General features: G+C 43.3%; 1 pseudogene across 1 annotated transcript; it reads left to right on the top strand.

Moving 5' to 3' along the window:
* Window positions 1-1,120: 1,120 nt before the first annotated feature.
* Window positions 1,121-4,764, top strand: LOC147900279 (pentatricopeptide repeat-containing protein At1g11290, chloroplastic pseudogene; annotated as a pseudogene). Its single transcript, XR_015541280.1, has 2 exons — window positions 1,121-1,334; window positions 1,427-4,764. The product of XR_015541280.1 is annotated as a pentatricopeptide repeat-containing protein At1g11290, chloroplastic pseudogene (transcript).
* The last annotated feature ends 1,398 nt before the right edge of the window (window positions 4,765-6,162 follow it).

Here is a 6,162-nt window from a genome sequence, read left to right as displayed (position 1 = left end):
AGAAGATATAAGAAAGATGAGATAGATAGGAGAGAGAGCGTTGCGATTTTTGGGCAAACTCACCAAAAAATGTCCCTTGATATCCCCAACACGAGATCAAACCTATTTAGGTTCATAATAATAAGGAAAGGTAACTCTTACATGGAGTCCTCAATATTTAAGAAAGACTTGGAATCTTTAGCTAGAATTCACCCCCCGTTCCTCTAGTAGGATCCATTATCCATGTACTAAATTGTGTCCCCCAACAGTGAGCCCCTTATGCCAAAACATAGCCAGAGTTCATAACTACTATTAGAATACATGCCCCATCCTAACCTCATGACTCCACCCACTAGGGTCTCTCTTAACCCATAGGTGAGTCATAGCTAATTAGGGTTAGTAACAAGCACAATGATGACAATTTGTCATTAAAGATGGCAAAGATGGTAGAGATACGATGGCAAAGATGGTAGAGATACGCTAACTTTTGAATATGGTAGAAGATCGTGTGACAAATATACACATAATGTTCACAAAAATCATGATGGAATTACTGATCGTATGAATGTGATGGCAACAACGACACGAGAAGCAAAAGTGTCATAATGAGCGGCTCTACCTACACCTCCTCATCTTCTTTTACACCTTTGAAATACCTCCATGGGGATCCCTCTTGCTCTTTCCCCACATTAGGATCATTGGTTGGTGGTAGGAAGATCAACGATTGTTTGGTTAACGTACATTCCGATAAAGCAATCTCAACCATCTTCTCCACGAGTAAACACTAGGCTTGATGTGCAAGTAAATGAATTAAGTGCAAACACCAACATTCACCTTTGGAAACAATAAATTTAAAAATTGTTGCCATTTAACAATCGTCTGGGAACTGGGTTTGTAGCCTAGTGGCCCCGTCATGGTTTAATTTCTCTTGTGGAAAAGTTCGTTTGTCCACACAGAAAACCAGCAAAGTATATCAGAAAACCAGCAAACTATATACAATCAACCTACGACATTTATGTAAAAAATATTTTCCCAATTTTGTAGAATGTGCAAAATTCTAGGCAATTTAGTTATATTTTCTCAAAAAAATTGTGCGAATTCTAAAGAAAAACCTTCAAAAATTTGAAGCGAGCTCCGTCTCACCATCCCTCTCGTGAACTGACGTACTTGGGGCTTCATTTGATGGGGGATGCCAAGTTGCGCACCGTTGTTCAGGTGCATTGACATCACACGCTTACTAGTTCCCTCTTTGCAGCGATGGAGCATGCCTGGAACGATACCCAGCTGGCCTTTTCGGAACTACCCATCATCTCGATTTACGTTAAATAGAAGGAATTGCCAATTTTCTGTTTTGGGTATGCTACGCTATGCTCTGCACTCCCTCGGTTTTGCCTTCCTTTCAGTAGCCCAGTAGGCATTTCTGATTTATTGTGATGTGCCCTTGAAGAACTGTGGAGGGACCCAAGACAGCTTCAAGAAGACCCCAGTGATCCCCAAGGCATTTCTGATATCGGAAGACGGCCTCAGCAATGCTCTTCTTTGGAGCAAGCTCGATTGCTGGAGCTGCTGCATCTTCTAGATCAGCAATCCATTCGAGCAGATTCAACTACCTACCTGCGTCTGATACAGACATGCTGCATGCTGAAATCCCTATCAGAGGGCAGGCGAGTCCATGGGCACATCATGAGCAATGGTTTCGCTGGAGACACATTTCTAATGAACAATGTTATAGCTATGTATACGAAGTGTGGGAGCGTGGAGGATGCATGGATCGCATTTAACAATTCGTACCAACATAATGTTGTATCTTGGACTTCTATGATCGCAGCTTACGCACACCATGGGCATAGTATTGAGGCCCTCCAACTCTTTCAAAGGATGCAAATGGAAGGCGCTATACCAAATAAGATTACTTTAGTCAGCGTGTTGAATGCATGTTGCAAACCTGAAACCGTAGTAGAAGGCAAGATAATACATGCATACATTTTTGAAAGGGGATTTCAGTCGGATTTCATCATCGGAAATGCCCTGATAAATATGTATGGAAAATGTGGAATCGTGGAGGAGGCCCAGAGGATATTCAATGAAATGCAGAAGTGGAATGCTTTGTCATGGAGTAGCATAGTTGCAGCATCTGCACGTAATCAGCCTGGCAGGGAGGCTCTTCAACTGTTTGAATTCATGCAGCTGGACCAAGTGAAGCCAAGCAAGGCATGGGTCTTCAATGTAATAGATTGTCAGATTATGAATGGGTGTGCTGTTGATAGTGCACTTGAAACAAAAGCTGGAAGTGATAAAGGACATAGCTGTGGTGATACTGAACATTCAAGGAGAATGTTTGACAAACAGCACCATTGTGGTGTGGTCTTCTGGAATGCCATGATTGCAGAACATGCCCAGCAAGGGAATGGCAGGAAGGCCCTTCAACTCTTTCAACAAATGCAACTAGAAGGCACGAAACCAAATGGGGTCACTTCTATAATCATCCTTCAGACATGTTCTAGTCGTGCAGCTTTATGTAAAGGTAAGATAATCCATGCTCATGTTGCTAAGAGTGGATTGGAGTCAGATATAGTTGTGGCCAGTGCCCTTGTCAATATGTATGCGAAGTGTGGGAGTCTTCAGGATGCACGGACAATGTTTGACAAATCGCCCAAGCAGGATGTGGTATTATGGAATGCAATGATTGGGGCATGTGCTCACCATGGGCATTGTAAAGACGCTCTTCAAACTTATGTAGACATGCAGCTTGCAGGGTTGAAACCAGATAAAGTGACCTTTGTATTCCTTCTCTCTGCCTGCAGGAGTATGGACAATTTGGGAATTGGCAAGATGATACATGGGCGCATTATCAACACAGGTTTTGAGTCAGATATGTTTGTCAGTAATGCACTACTAAACATGTACAATGAATGTGGGAGTGTGATGTATGCGCACATGGTCTTCAATAAATTGCAGCGGCAGATTGTGATCTCATGGACTTCAATGATTGCAGTGTATGACCAGCTTGGGCATGGCAAAGAAGCTCTCAAACTCTTTTGGCAGATGCAGAAGGTAGGCTTGAAGCCAAATGTGTTCACTGTTGTCAGTATTCTCTCTGCATGTGCCAATGTGAAGTCCCTAGAAGATGGTGAGAATATTCATGCCTGCATTATTGAGGGTGGATTCAAGACAGACGATGCTGTGGAAAGTGCTCTTATTAACATGTATGGCAAGTGTGGCAGTGTGGAGGATGCACGTAAGGTGTTTGAAAGCATGGACCATCGTAGTGTATTTTCTTGGACTGGCATGATTGCAGCATATGCACAGCATCAGCATTGCAAGGATGCACTGCAACTTTTTGAACAAATGCTTTTAGAAGGGGTGAAACCAACCGAGATCACCTTCATCTCTGTCCTGTATGCATGTGCCAGTGATCTTACTGAAGGTAAGAGAGTTCATGCCTATGCAATTAAGAGTACGTTGGAGGAGGATATTGCTGTGGGGAATGCACTTGTCAATATGTATTGTAAATGTGCAAGCATGGAGGATGCACAGAAAGTATTCGACAGAATGCATCAACGGACTGTAATCTCGTGGACTGCAATAATTACAGGATACGCCCAGCTTGGGCAGGCCAGAAGGGCCATTCAATTGTTTCAACGAATGCAAGATGAATGCATAATACCAAATGAAATCACTTTTGTCAGTGTTCTGTCTGCATGTGCTGCACTAGCAGCTGTAGGAAGGGGCCGGAGGATTCACACCTGCATCATTGAAAATAGATTTGAAGTAGATGATGCTGTATGTGGTGCCCTTGTCAACATGTATGGAAAGTGTGGTAGAGTAGCCGATGCAAGGTGTGTATTTGATCAACTGTATAAGCAGAGTCAGACTCTTTGGAATGGCATGCTAGCAGTATATGCGCAGAATGGGCATATCAAAGAGGCTTTCCGACTTTTACAGGAGATGCAGCAGGATGGCACTAAGCCAAACGAAGTAACTTTAACTAATGTTCTCTTTGCCTGTAGTCACACTGGACTAGTGGATGAAGCGTCTCTCTATTTTCTATCCATGCAAGCAGTTTATGGCATTAGACCTAGCACCAGCCATTATGTTTGTATGATTGACCTTTTTGGTCGTGCAGGACGACTGAATGATGCAGAGGACGTCATAAATAATATGCCATTTAAGCCTGGTGTTGTGGAGTGGAGGACCTTGCTTGGTGCATGCAGGAACTATGGAGATGTGGAGAGAGGAAAACGTGCTGCAGAACATGTTCTTAGTATAGATCTGGGTTGTGCTTCAGCCTACGTAATTCTATCAAATATCTATGCTAAAGCAGGCAGATGGGTTAATGCTGCCAACATAAGAAATATCATGGATGAAAGGGGTGTCAAGAGACCCCTAGGGTGCAGCTATATCGAGATTGGTAACAAGGTGCATGAATTTGTCACGGCAGATAGATCCCACCAACAATTGGAGGAGATTTATGCTGAGGTGAGGAGACTAGATAACTTGACGGAGGAAGCAGGATTCAGAATATCCAGAAAATCTCTTGATGTGGAGGAGATTGAAGATCACTTAGTCTGCTTCCACTCTGAGAAGCTAGCTCTTGCTTTTGGGCTGATCAGCACACCTTGTGGATCATTTTTCCAAATCACCAAGAATATCAGTGTCTGTACCACCTGTCACGATACTATTAAGTACATCTCTAAAGTTGCAGGTCGGGAAATGTTGGTGAGGGATGCTGATTGTTTTCATCATTTTAAGGATGGATTTTGTTCATGTGGAGATTATTGGTGATGATAGTATAGAAGCATCTTTCATTAATGACCTGCTTCTATAAACTATCGTTTGTGTGCATGGTCTTATAGTAGCACAAGCAGCTGATACTAACACAACCATTTGCTAACCAGAACAGGGAGAGACAGATTGCGGCAAAGTGGACCAATATTGATGAGATTAGGAGAGGTTTTGTACACACAGGCAGAGCATTTCTGTACAATATATGCCCATTGCTTTATGTACAAAGGATATGTCACATGCATCCACTCTAGGATGCCATTGATCCAACTTAGGCTGCTCCTGGCATCTGAAGGAAGCATGGGGCCCATGTTGCAAGGCTTGTCATAAGGGCAGGCAAGAGGCCATTTAGCTGCAAGCATTTTATGTTAGGATTCTGGCCAGTCTATAGGGGTCAGCCATGTAGCAGTAGGGGCACCATTAAGCCACCCAGGACTGACCTGTCAATCAGCCAGGTCTGACCCGCTGGTTGGTCACCAAGCCTCTTGAGGCCCCTTTTGCAGGTGGTTAGGATTAGATAGCCCTTCCCTCAACATATATAGAGAGCCCTTCGCCTACACCATTGCAACATGCACTTCAAGCCCTTATTGCACACTCCAAGGGCACCATTAAGCCACCCAGGACTGACCTGTCAATTGGTCATGTCTGACCTGCTGGTTGGTAACCAAGCCTCTTGAGGCCCCTTTTGCGGGTGGTTAGGATTAGATAGCCCTTTCCTCAACATATATAGAGGGCCCTTCACCTCCATTTCAACTCGCATTTTTGGCCCTTATTGCACCCTCCAGCAGCAGCTCCACATAGCCATTTAAGAATTCCATCAAGGGGGGAATCTAAAGTCACTCATATGACCGAGTATATCATACTTGTTATGGCAATTTTATTCAGTATTAAAAAAGGGAAGACGACGTTATGGCAGTGATGCCACATTAGTCTATCATTCAACAAAGATCCTTTATTCGACAACATTTTCAGTTGAAAGATCATTGCCTTTCTCTTGTAGCAATTTGTTGCGCCATAAGCCTCAAAACCCAAATTGATTTTACAACTACTCAGGGTCTCTCCTTTTCTGCACTGTGCGAAAAAGGGACGGAGTGCTTTTGAATATGAATCAAGAAAGCCAACCCTGTTGAGCATGGAATCTAGCCCTTGAAGTTGGTGAATGCTGACCCTTACAAGCTCACCCCAAGCAATCTTCATGACAAATGCCATAGCATCATGAATCCAATGACATGACTAAATGTTTAAACACTGGGAGGCATCAGGGTCACAATGATCTCAACAGAGAAATTAGGCTAGGGATTGTTGTAAAGTTCTCTAATTACAATCGGATTTTCTCATGCCTTGACCTGTCTCGAAACCATGGAAGTTTACTGGATCTTACCCATGATCTATTATGAC

This window comes from Dipteris shenzhenensis, chromosome 7 (genome assembly GCF_047967505.1).
Source record: "Dipteris shenzhenensis isolate YYH24624 ecotype China chromosome 7, Dip_SZ_1.0, whole genome shotgun sequence".
NCBI lineage: Eukaryota > Viridiplantae > Streptophyta > Polypodiopsida > Gleicheniales > Dipteridaceae > Dipteris > Dipteris shenzhenensis.
The sequence above is the reverse complement of the archived record's forward strand: the minus strand, read 5'-3'. Positions and strand labels throughout refer to the sequence as shown.